Here is a 14,470-nt window from a genome sequence, read left to right as displayed (position 1 = left end):
GATGACTGCATTCTTCACTGGATATAGGATATAGATTTAGGATTTTTTTCTTTTTAATCAAGAATCTGGATTTTGAGATTGATCTATTTTAGGAATAGAATTTTGTTTACAATATACATTTTATTGGCAAATATTTAAATTTTGTATTGCCTTAGAAAAAATCATTAGTATTTAAATATGGCATGACTTTGTTTTTATTTCGTCAATTTAAATCAGCAAGTTTTTAAAGAATATCATTGATTATTGTGGATAAACTCACTAATGACAAAAAAAGAAATTGCTCAGATATACACAATGATGCTCATCTGATTATCTAATTACAGTTGAATTCTATTGAAATATTATGGAATGGTATGCTTCTAACTCTGTAAATTTCCGTATTCCTGAATTATCATTTGGAAAGAGGGGTGCCACGGGTTGCTTAAATTCTATTTTTTCTCAATAGAAAGGGCCACAAGTAACAACCATAAGCTCTATCGTGAAAATGAAAGATTTGACTTGTTGAATAAATAGTAACAAGAGGTATGCTTTTAGAAGGATGAATAATGAAATGTAAATATTACCCTTATCATTCCGTGTTGTATTCTTGTAAGACATAGCGGTCAGAAAATATTTAATTCGTTCATGAAAACTATTTTGTATTTCAGTATTTGTTTTTTATTAGTTTATTACTTTAAAAGTATAACTTCGGTTGAACTCAACTTAATCTCTCTCTCTCTCTCTCTCTCTCTCTCTCTCTCTCTCTCTCTCTCTCTCTCTCTCTCTCTCTCTCTCTCTCTTTCTGTATATATATATATATATATATATATGTGTGTGTGTGTGTGTGTGTGTGTGTATGTATAAGTATATGTATATATACACTTATAGTGCTGGACCATTTTCCTTTCAGAGAGATTTCGTTGCCTTCAAGTAATATTTTCAATCAGAAAGTAAAAGACATAAGTATACTATAAAGTATTCAGATTATTCACACGTCCATATATAAACAAAAACAGCCATTTGCAATAAAACATAAATTTAGCAAGAACATCAAATTACAAGAATAAAATCTATCAGATAAGAATATTATTCATTGTTTGAGACAGGACCCTTTTACCCCCGGGGTATTTGGAAATTTCCAACCCTTAACTCCCAAGGGGTTATTTTTTTCCCAGCACATTTTGCACATCTAACAGCCTTAATTTTTGTCATAGAGAGGTCAGGTTGGTCTCATTCTCTTGGAAAATGCATGAATTTCCTCAAAAAATTATAAAAGAATGTGAAAAACTAATTTTTATAGCATTTTTTTGCAAGGACGTACCGGTACGTCCATGGGGGTAAAGGGATGGCTTCTGTGAAACGTATCATTACGTCCTTTGGGGTTAAAAGGGAAATGTATTTCGATAGGCTTTTGTTCGTAGTTGGGTATTTGCATTGTAAGAGGCTGTTTACTCGATTTTTTTTTCAAGATCTTAATTAAAATCAAAACCCGACCTGCAAGCGAAAATCTGATCGCTTATCGTAGACTGGATATAAGCTACCAGTTTTTGTTAGATATAAGCTGCCAGTTTTTGTTAGATATAAGCTACCAGTTTTTGTTAGATATAAGCTACCAGTTTTTGTTAGATATAAGCTACCAGTTTTTGTTAGATATAAACTACCAGTTTTTGTTAGATATAAGCTACCAGTTTTTGTTAGATATAAACTACCAGTTTTTGTTAGATATAAGCTACCAGTTTTTGTTAGATATAAGCTACCAGTTTTTGTTAGATATAAGCTACCAGTTTTTGTTAGATATAAGCTACCAGTTTTTGTTAGATATAAACTACCAGTTTTTGTTAGATATAAGCTACCAGTTTTTGTTAGATATAAACTACCAGTTTTTGTTAGATATAAGCTACCAGTTTTTGTTAACCTTTGGAATGTAAATTTTAAAAAAGAAATAAAAAACATTCTACTAGTGATTGGAGGATAAAACTAATAAATATTCTTTATTTTTTTTTCTCTGTGAATTATGTTTCACCACTTCTTCAAGATCTTCATATTTAGAATCTATAAATGTGCTTATCAACTTCCTCACTATGCCTTATCGGTATGGATTGTTTGTGATAAAAATGTAAGAGAATATAGTCTGTGGAACAAAGTACGTAGATTATTCTTTTTTTTTTTTTTTTCCTATGAAATTTCATTCCCAAACCTGTCGACGATGACAGATCACATTTCTACCAGTTAACCGAGTTTTGATTTTCAAAATTTTGTAAATTTTGAAGAAAATAACTTTTTTATGGTGAATGGATTTTCGTAATCCAGTGTTGAAAGTGATAAACGATAATTTCTTGGTGTTATATGTTATTGTAAATAGCTGTCCATTTTCTTATGTGTTTCTTAGTATCATTTTAAGTGTATATATATATATATATATATATATATATATATATATATATATATATATATACAGGTATATATATATATATATATATATATATATATACATATATATATATATATATATATATATATACATATATATACATATATATATATATATATATATATATATATATATATATATATATATATATATATATATATATATATATATATATATATATATATATATATATATATATATATATATATATATACATATAGTCAGAGGAGGCTTTCTTTTTGTTATATAGGCGTAATGTATATAGATACATGCATGTGGTGTTAGGGCAATTGAGTATTCCATTCTATTATCTGTTCATTTCCTCTCAAAAGGATATTTCCTCAACTTGGTCACATCTAGCTTAATGGGCATAAGCAATCACGATGCTGACTATTTTTCCATCTAGGTACAGTTTCACAACCATTGCTTTTGCTACTTGTCTTCTTCAGGCCTATTATGGTTTTTTTTTTTTTTTTTTTTTTTTTTTTTTTTTTTTTTTTTTTCCTATAGAATTATTCTCACTCAATTTTTACCTCCCTTATTTGCTCCACATTAGAGCAATTTATATTGACATCTCAGATTTGTTTTATTTTCCCTTCATCTAATCTCCTGCACTTGTAAAAATGCATATCCTTCTCACTACTACATCTGCTGTCTTTCTTCCCTATCCAATCATCTTTCCAACTCTCAAAGCTGCCACTCTCTTCTTTCTCCTTTCTGTTTTTCTTAATCTTTAGATTAACTCCTTTAAGGGAGGAGGGGGGGGGGGGGGGCTCACTGCTCTTTAGAGCTTGCCCATTCATCACTGGTGGCAGGCGAGGTCCCTGCATCTCGCCTAGGGGCCTTTGCAATATCCGATTCCTGGTGAAAATCTACTGTCATATTTGGTTTAGTCTGGATTTTATTGCCGGATAACCTTCTGACACTTCTGAAACCTACCATCCCACATTTATCCGCGCTTGAGACCAGCACTTGGATTGGAGTGTCTTGTCCCCCCCTCCCCAATTAGTGGCTGTTACACACACACACACACACACATATATATATATATATATATATATACACACATATATATATATATATATATATATATATATATATATATATATATATATATATATATATATATATATATATATATATATATTATACATATATATATATATATATATATATTATATATATATAATATATATATATATATATATATATATATATATATATATATATATATATATATATATATACAGTATATGCGAAATGACAGATAGGGGAAGAGAGGTTAAACTAAATTCAGCCAAACTGCACTTTTAAAATTATATTAAGAAAATAAAAAATCCTATTAATATCAAAATAGTTTTAATGAACACATGGATAAACTTTGTAATTTTTAATTTTCTTTCCTCTGTTCTTGCAATGAAAAAATAAGCACATTCAATATATATATATATATATATATATATATATATATATATATATATATATTTATATATATATATATATATATATATATATATATATATTACTTTATAAGCAAAAGGTGTGTGTATACACACACACACACACACACACACATATATATATATATATATATATATATATATATATATATATATATATATATATATATTTATATATATATATATATGTGTATATATATAATCATGTGTGTGTACACACGTACACACCTTTTGCATATAAAGTATTTTTTTTCAAGAAATTTATAAAAGGGTGTACCCTAATTTGGTGCTGTCCTGACCTATCATATCTTCTACGACGAGTTCAAGAAATTATTCCGAATAATTTTTCCAAAAGGATCCAGTAGACTCCGAAGGCGGCCACGAAATATATTGCTTTCGGATAGAGACAAATATTGGTCTAGTGGCGCACGGGCAAGGGAGATTACTCCTGAGGAAAGAATGTGCTTTTGGGTCGACAAAATTCTCTCCTGGATCAAAAGACAAATGTTCAGTGCTCACCCAGAAAACTTGGTGCTAAAGTGAAAAAAGAAAATGATCAAGAAAAATTCCTATTGTGAAGAACATCATTAACTAAGATGTATGTAATAATAAATAAGAAAATATTTTTAAGCTTTAGGAAAGATTTTTTTTTCTTGAAAGAGATAATACTTATTCAGAATCGAAAGCTATTGTATAGTGAATTAGGATGAATTCTCGCCCTCACCTAATAACAGTACTAAGAGTCAGGGAAGAAAATTTGTGATAAAGCATAAATTAATACCTAATAAGGAAAAATACCCCATCTGTTAGATGATAATGTCCTGAATTAAACTGTGAACCGATTTTCTTTATTATCTAAGAAGAAATTTTACCGTTATCCTACTTAAATTTTAATATGTGAAGGTTATCTTAACAGAAATTTGTGGTTTTTATATACGAGTCTAACATATTAACTTTTTCAAGTTATGGCTTGTAAGTTACGCCATGGTCGTAGATATTTTCTTTGAAATTAAATGCCTTAACAGTGACAATTAGACGGTATAAGCAGTTATTGTAGCAATGCCCGATAAAGTTAGCTTGTTAGGATCCCTCCTTGTTAAAATATTTTCTAAAATTATTTGTATTGGGAGGAGATGGAAATAAACATTTAACCATTCAGGGGATTTAATATGCGGATCAAGAGCTTTGCTCAAACTTTTCAAGGAACTTGTTATAGCTGAAAAGGTACAGTCACTCATATAAGTTGATGGATCTCCGGGTGTTTGAGAGATTTCCATTTCACCTCCTTTTGGAGGACAGCTATCTGGGATAGCAAAGCCAATCAAATATTCAATTACCTATGGTTGAACATATGATAGGGTTTCGTGCTCCCAGACACCTGTCGTCCAGAAAGAAGTGAAAATAAAATCTCTCTCAAACACCCAGACTTCCAACAACTTATATGAGTGACTGTACTTGGGGTGTCTTTTTTTTTAATTTCATCCAATGCTATGCGGGTGGGAAGTTTGAAATTCTGCGTCGGTATCAGTTAATAGAATCGGTACCTTGAGACCCCAAAGAGAAGCCTAACATTAGCGCATTTGCATGACTCAGTTGGTTCCCGTCTGGATTATAATTAACACTCGCGTATTAAGCCAAAGGAGTAATATCATCATTTGCAACCAAATTAGTTCCTGCAGTTGAGATACAGTCAACGTCAAGGGACTGCAGTATTTGTGAAGGTTTGTTTTGCTGTATTTCTTCCTCGGAACTATTTGTTTTAAAAATTTCACACTTCTCGGATGTGAAAAAAGTTTAAACTCAGTGAATCGCCACTTCAAGTGACATTCATTTATTCAAAAAGAAGAAAAAAAAAGTAAAACAGTAACATTTTAGAACATATTTTCCCCTTTAATGTCTCACATTAGTACTTTTTATCAGAGATCAAGCTAAATAAGTTCATTCAGACATTCTGTACCACAGGATCATCTCTATAGTTAATGAATAGATGACATCATTGCGCTAGTGAGCATGGTGTTTTAATGGTAATTTACTTTATTGGAAATGTGTTGAATGTTGACCTTATAAGAACAGATTTTGCTTCAAATGCAAAAAGGATTCCTGATTCTATTTTTGTATGTAACGTTGTTTATGCATGTACAAGCAGCAAAATTTTGTTATGCTAGATTATTCCCACAAGAAGTAGATATTTTCTATAAGAACCATGCTTACACAATTTAGCCATTATTATCCTACTTAAAATGTTTATAGAGGTACTTGGAGAACTTAATGATATACTATACTCTGGGCTCATTTCCATGGCCTAATTGATTCTCATCTGCATTTGACTACTCATTTTACATTCGAATCTTATTCTAAAAGAGTAATATGATCATCTGACATCAAATTAGCTCCTTCTGGTGAGACTAGTATACGTAAAGATTTCTGGAGTTGTGTGGTGATGCTTTTTTCATTCGTTTCCAAATTTTTTTTAATCCATTTTGACTTAAAGATATTGAATTTCCTGTATCAAATTTCCTGTATCATCTGGCCTCTGAATCTTTACCTCTTCTCTTCACATTTCCCTCTTAGGGAAAGAATAAAAAGAATTTTTGATTGCTTCTGCCATTTGCCATCACAGTAAAAAAAATATGAGTAAATATTGCATCGGGTCAATTTTCAAATGGACCTTTTCTGCCCAAATCAATTATTGTAAATAGAAGCTATGAAGACTTTCATTTCTTTGGCTTTATCTTTTAAACGTTAGTGTGCATCACCTTGGTCATGATTCCTCCAAGTTTTTTATAATTGTTATTTTTTTTATTTAATGGAAAAATATTTTCCCGCACTAGGTTATGTCGTTAAGCTACACTTCTCTCTGGTTTCTTCTTGGAAGCCCAGACAGAGATTATCCTTTTTTTTATTTGCGTTCATTTCTGTCTTTTTCTTTATCTCTTTATACTTGTGAGTTTATGCCTGCCTTTAAGTGATGAAAAGAAAGAAGTAATTCGTTACGTATTCCATTTATAGTTATGAAAAAGACTATCCATGTCTTACTTTACAATATGCAGAAAGTAGGCAATGATTTATTTCACGATTACTCAGCACCTTCGATAACACTATCCACATTTACGACAAGTTTATATTGCGCTGTTCTTTTCCACGTTTGTTATTATAATCCCTTAATAATTATCCATTCCTATCACCATCAGGAAAGTTGAATTGAGATTATTCATCAACTCTAGAATATTTATGGGATATTTCTAAAAATTATATGTTGGTTTCCCTACCATGTCGTTGAGTGGGTTACAAAAACAATCTAACTCCTTAGCCTTTCAGACTGCAAGCCTTGTAAAACACTCAAAGTACTTTGAGTTGCACCCAAAATCCCCTCAACCTCATGGCTTTCGGGTAAAACAATTACTAAAGAAGCTTGATATAATTAGAGGTAAGGTGCTTCCATTTAAGATATCATCAACCCCTCCGTGAAAATTACCAGAGATATCTTTTTGTAAATATTTTATTGGTGTTAGAAAAAATATGACTGAATTAGAAGCTAGGTCTCTTTTTATGGAACATGTTGAAGAACATAGGGAATCAACTTTTATATATACCGATGGCTCCAAATATGATGATGGCGTAGGATTTAGAGTATATAGTAGTTCTTTTAACTGTAGCGGTGCGCTTCCTCCAATATCTTTCATATTTACTGCTGAATTATATGGCATACTAACCGCTATTGAGAAAATAGCGTTAAAAGAGGATGGCAATTTTACCATTTTATATTGATTCAAGAAGTGTCCTTCAAGCTTTAGAAGGTTTTAACTCTAGTAACCCTTTAGTTTTAAAGATTTTAGAGTGGCGTTTTATTATTGGCCTAAAAGGTATAACGTTCGATTTTGCTGGGTTCCGGCACACGTAGATGTGTTTGGAAGTGAAGAGGCACATTAACTGCCAGAGTGCTGCACCTGAGTTACTACCAAGATTGATTGATTGATTTTAAGTTTTCAGGCATCCTGACATCTAAGGTCATTGACGCCGTACTACCAAGAAGGTATCCCATTCTCTATAATGATTTTTTTACCAGCAATCAAGAATTATATTTATAACAATTGACAACAGCATTGGGATAGGTTAGCCGAAAATAAGGTGAGAGAAATATCGATTGTTGTATCTCCTTGGAGGTATAATGGGATGCCTCGAAAATGGGAGCCTACTCTTTGTCGTCTTCGCAATGATCACACTCGGATGACACACGAGTTTCTGCTGGCTGGCCAACACCAACCATATTGCGACGACTGTTGGTACCCTTGACATTAAGGCATTTGTTGACTGAATGCCCCACTTATAGCACAGAAAGAAATAGATATCTGTTTGAGGCTCGGGGTGAGGATGGCAGGTTCATCCTTGCCAAGATCCTTGGACGTGATATGTTGTACAATGTTAGTGACATTTCTAAATTTATATCAGAAGCAGGTCTTCTTAATGCTATTTAACTTTTATAACATATTTATTTTTCTGGTTTTAATTTAATATTTTTTTTTATCTTTATTTATAATAAGCGATATCGGCGTCAATGACCTTCGATGTCAGGATGCCAGAGAACTTCAAATCATTCAATTCAGTCATTCGATGAGTGGGTATTGGGACAACGTAAATTTGATCAAATCATATTCAGTAATGGATCAAGATACAGGATTTTTTCCATTCTAATCAGCCATTTACTTAAGTATATTGTTGTGATATTTTGTATAGATAGACTATGATATAAGGAAGAGCTGATTGTATTACTAATCAACTTACAGTGTTGTCATTTTGTCCTATTTTGCTAATATTATATGATAGAAAAGTGTTTTTTTTCTCAATTTACCAAGTTTATCCCCTGACCTTGAAATTTGTGAGTTAATGAATCGTGTGATTATATAGAATATCTAACTAGTAGATTGTATGGCATTGTGGTTGATTGACACTTTAGATAATTACTGGAATGTGATCTATGGATATATATATATATATATATATATATATATATATATATATATGTATGTATGTATATATATACAGTATATATATATATATATATATATATATATATATATATATATATATATATATATATATATATGTATGTATGTATATATATACAGTATATATATATATATATATATATATATATATATATATGGGATATATATATATATATATATATATATATATATATATATATATATATATATATATATATATATGTGTGTGTGTGTGTGTGTGTGTGTGTGTGAAAATTATACATTATTTTCTCATTGTAAGACGATTATTATTTAACAAAAATCGTATGGATTTTAAGGACACCTTTTATTCAGGTTCCAAATCACTTCATTGGTGAAATGTTCTTTTGAGGGATTTGTATGATTTTTACCATATTTTGTAAAATTGGAACTGAAACTATTGTAATCAACAACAGTTTTCTAAAATGCTGGCTTTGAGAACGAAATTTATAATGGTTTATCTACATTAACTGTATTTATTATCCTCTTTGTCTTAGATAAAAACGACAAGAACGTCGATTTTTTATTTGTGTAGTCCATGGTAACTAATTTTGCTTCTATTATAAAATGTTTCTATTTGAATAACATTTTGAAAATGAATATAAGGTGTAAATCAAATTTCTCTCTCTCTCTCTCTCTCTCTCTCTCTCTCTCTCTCTCTCTCTCTCTCTCTCTCTCTCTCTCTCTCTCTCTCAAAAATAATATATTAATAAGATTAAAACAAATTGGTTCAGGCATTCCTCTGCCTGAATCTCATTCTCTATGTTTTTAAAATATTTTCCTGGGTGACTTCTAAATGATGATCGATTGCATTTTTTGAAAAAACTCTAGTAGACTCCCGAAGGAGGCCGCGGAAGATATTGTCTTCGGATGGAGACAAATATTGGTTTTATGGCGTTCGAGCAAGTGAGATTACTCTTGGGGCAGGAAAGCGTGCCTTGTGTAGGAATAATTCCGTTGAATGAAGTAATGTACATTGTCAGCGGTAATCTAGAAACATTATCGTTTTGAAGTAAGAAACATTAGCCCGAAACATATTTACTGGTAAAAGCCTAATTTTCAAGGGAATACTCTTATTCTCATATAAAACACGTCATCGCTCTATGAAAAAGATTTTAACCATCGTAAAATATAAACACTTTACCCGCGAACAGAGAAATATACCTAAAGGAACGTGGGAATATATTTCCCCGATGTAACTGTTATTTGTAGGTAATTCTTACTGCACTGTAATTGTTCAGCTGCCACTCTCCTTTGTAAGGGTAGAAGAGACTCTTTAGCTATGGTAAGCAGCTCTTCTAGGAGGACACTCCAAAATCAAACCATTGTTCTCTAATCTTGGGTAGTGCCATAAACTCTGTACCATGGTCTTCCACTGTCTTGGGTTAGAGTTCTCTTGCTTGAGGGTACACTCGGGCACAATGTTCTATCTTATATCTTTTTCTCTTCCTCTTGTTTTGTTAAAGTTTTTATAGTTTATAAAGTGATATTTATTTTAATATTGTTGCTCTTCTTAAAATATTTTATTTTTCCTATTTTCCTTTCCTCACTGAGCTATTTTCCTTGTTGGAGCCCCTAGGCTTATAGCATCTTGCTTTTCCAGCTAGGGTTGTAGCTTAGCAAGTAATAATAATAATAATAACAGCAACCACAACTTCTTTTAAAGTTTAAACTAGCTTCTCACCATTTGAGTAAGCAGATATTTTACCTATATAACATTCGGTGGCATCTGACAATAGCGTGGTTATCTGGAGATCACAATGAGAAACTTCGCATTATGCGTATTCCCTTGGCCCACCTATTCCCCGCTAATTAGACGTTCGATTCTTAAGCCAGAAGAGGAACATTATCATTTAAAGGTGTCTGGTTTCAGTTCCAGTTCCATCAGAATAGATGCTCACCAGAACGTCAGCCGGTCAAGCCCAACCCCCCACTGTGGTGCCCTACCACAGCAGTAGCCTCCCCAGTAAACAGCTTAAACTCACGGCCCTGGGCGGGGATCGATCTCTTGCCACGCGAATACGAGGCAAACACGTTACCACTGTACTACCCAAATTAGTCCTGTAGTTGAGTTTATTCAAGGTTTTACAGTGCTTTCTTTAGGAGGATCTGTATTGAGGGGATTTCTATCCTCATTTTCTCCTTTGAATCTGGAATTTGTGCTTTCGTAATTATTAGACTTAATTACAAAGAGAGAGGAGTTTTATGGTTTTTCTTACGTCATGCTTATGCGAATGTGTACCAGCTGTTATACAGGATTATTTTTATTAAATTTAAAATGTCGGCTGTTGTTAGGTAATTTTATTATTTACTGTTTCCCGTTTCATTGTGAATTTCCTATCTGTTCAATTTTGGTTGTCACTATCTGGCTTTTGCAATCCATTTTCATTGATTACTGTATGCTGAGGGGAAGTTCCTGAATATTATTTTGACTGTAGTACTTTAACCATTTATCTATAGGAACTGAGAATTGTGTATTTTTGAGTTCATTTGACTAGTTTTTTCTTCATTATTATTGTTGTTGTTGTTAATATTATTATTATTATTATTATTATTATTATTATTATCAGCTAATCTACAACCCGAGATGGAAAAGCAGGATTCCATAAGTCTAAGAGCTCGAACAGGGAAAAATAGCTTAGTGAGGAAAGGAAATAAGGAACTAAATAAACTGTATAAGAAGTAATGAAAATTGAATATAAAATATTCCAAGATCAGTGATAACTTTGAAATAGATCTATCAAATAAAATATATAAAGAGAGACTTATGTCAGCCTATTCACAATAAAAACATATGCTGCAAGTTTGAACTGCTGAAGTTCCACCTATTCAACTACTTGATTAGGGAGCTCATTTCATGATCTGGAATAAAACTTCTAGAATGCTTTGTAGTATTGAGTCTTATGAGGGAGAAGGCAAGGCTGTTAGAATTAACTTCATGCTTGGTACCTCATACGGGATGGTATAATCTTGGAAGATCTGAATGCAAAGGATGGTCATAATTATGTGAAAATCTTATGAAACTTGTATAAAGAACTAACTGAACGACGATGCCAAAGATAAATTTCTAGCTCAGGAACAAAACCGTTAATAGACCGCAAATTAAAAAAAAAAAAAAAAAAAAAAAAGATAAGTTTCAGTAATCTCATAAGGAAATATAAAGTTGGTTATATAACTCCAGCAGCATAGCAAACCAATGGTTTTTTTTATATAAAAGCAAACTTTGTATACTTGTTGACTGATGTATTTTGAACAATTCTGGATATAGAGCCACTAGAGTTTATGCCTTCGTCAGTTTTGGCGGCCATTTTTACAAATGGCCCCATTATTCTGTAAGAACATGGGATATCTGGCATTGTTATTCTATTTGCAGGTTCCATAAAGGTAATAAATATTCCGCATGATGTGCAATCTTGAATGATGTATTCTGAACAATTCAGGATATGAAGCCACTAGAGGTTGTGTCTTGGTCAGCTTTGGCAACCATTTTCAAGATTGGCCCCATTCTTTTGTGACAACATGGGACATCTGTCATTGTTATTCTATGTGCAGATTTCTCAGAGGTGATAAATACTCCATTTTATGTGGAATTAAATGAAAGCAAAACTCTTGTCATTATTGTTAATTTATTATATTTCCAACCATTGTTTTGTGAAGAAAATTTGTGTATGAGAAAAGACAATTTTAGACTCAGCATAGGTGACAGATTTATAATAGTTTTGTTGCAGTGGTGGAAGTGGTGTAGAATTTTGTTAATGTGGTGCAGTAGTGTGGTAACAAGTTGTTCTAACCTTACATAGTATGGAGAGATTTTAACAGGAGTGGATTCCAAACAAGCACGAGTGATCATGTCTAAGAAGCAGTTCCAACTAATGCATGGACTGTCCCTCTGTTGGGTCATCCAACACAATCTGGGAACTGGGTGCCATATAAAATACGGCAAGCCCTTGTTCACCCTGCAACTTAAAAACGGCCAAACATTGGGAGTTGGTACAAGATACTGGCTGGGAATCTGATGCAGTTTGGAAACTTGGCTTACTACCCTCCATGCTGCAGCTTGATAGACATAATGAAGGAGAGATCATTGATGCCATTTTTTTTTGTCGAACAAGCTGTATATCATAAAAATGCATGCTTTATTTTAATAATACAAAGTTGCAAGGAGAACAGAAGAGGTTCACAGCTCATCTGGTGAATGCCAAGAAAGTGCACCAGTGCATATAACATGCAAATAAAGATGTAAATCACGTATGGATATCGTTATAGAGCTGGTGAATCCCTTTGAGATGATTAGTCCAGATTTGATGGTCCTGGACACCAGAGACATTGCAGATCTTGCAGTCATTGAAACAGTTTGCTTTGTCCAGCAAATTTGACAAGAACAGTTTGAGGCTTAATCAAATCATTGTCTCATAGACAGAACCAAAACTATTGACTAACTTATGCATAGAAGATAAAATGTGCTCAAAGGAAAGGAAGCATCTATGAAGATTAATATGGCTTTATTTGCAAGGCTTTACATTGCTGCTAATACTCTGTTGGACCCTGGACAAATTCTTTCGTCATGGAAATCAAGCATGTTCTCTCACGTAATCTGATGCAGACAGGGTACACCCATTCAGCAAAAGCCAGCTGCTGGAGTGCCTTGAAGGCATTGCTAAAGCTCATACTGATGCACTTGCTATCACTTATGTTGTCCTTGATGACATTGTCTTTGTGCAGAGGTTGAATTCTAACACTACAAAAACATTTGAAGAATATGCCCACCAAGTCCCCATCCCATACATCGAAGAGCAACTGCGTCATGCTTTACCTATTAATCTTATCTGGGATAGTTACAAAGATGGCTCCTTGAATATGGAGACAAGGGAAGAACATGGAAAAGGGGTGTGATGGCGGGTGTTAACCACAACACATTTCCAAGGAAATTAGCAGTTTCCTACATGTCAATGCTAACAAAGCAGTACTGATTAAGTCTTTCCATGACAGGACTAAAGGAACTGGTAGTTGCGGATAGAGAAGCTGTGATCTGTCTTCCAGGACAGGAAAAGAGAAGCTCACTTTCTCCATGCAGGCGTGAAGTGGACAAATGCAAAATACTGCATGTAGCCCATACTGCACAAGATCACTGTTTTATTCAAGTTCAAACTGTAAAGGCTGACATTGATGTCTTGGCAGTGATGGTAGCACAGGCTCTACCAATCGGGTATGAACTCTGGATTGATCTTGAGACAAGAAAGAACTACTACTACATCCCCTCCCATAAAATAGCTGCCTCTCTAGGCCCACCAAGGTCACATGCTCTCCTTGTCTTTCATGCCATGACTGGATGCGACAGTGTATCAGCATTCGTGGGGTAATACAAGAAATCTACTTGGGCCACATGGAACTCATTTCCAGAACTGACAAGATTCCATGGTCACCCAGAACACCATGCCAGTCAGCATCAAGGATGACACAATGCACTGCGTTGGAAGATTTGTGGTGATCCTCTTATGATTGCACCAGGTTAAATACAGATATCAATTAGGCCAGAAAGAAACACTTTACCAATAAGAACTCCATTCTACGCATCC

Source organism: Palaemon carinicauda, chromosome 1, assembly GCF_036898095.1.
Source record: "Palaemon carinicauda isolate YSFRI2023 chromosome 1, ASM3689809v2, whole genome shotgun sequence".
NCBI lineage: Eukaryota > Metazoa > Arthropoda > Malacostraca > Decapoda > Palaemonidae > Palaemon > Palaemon carinicauda.
Note: the sequence above shows the minus strand (reverse complement) of the source record.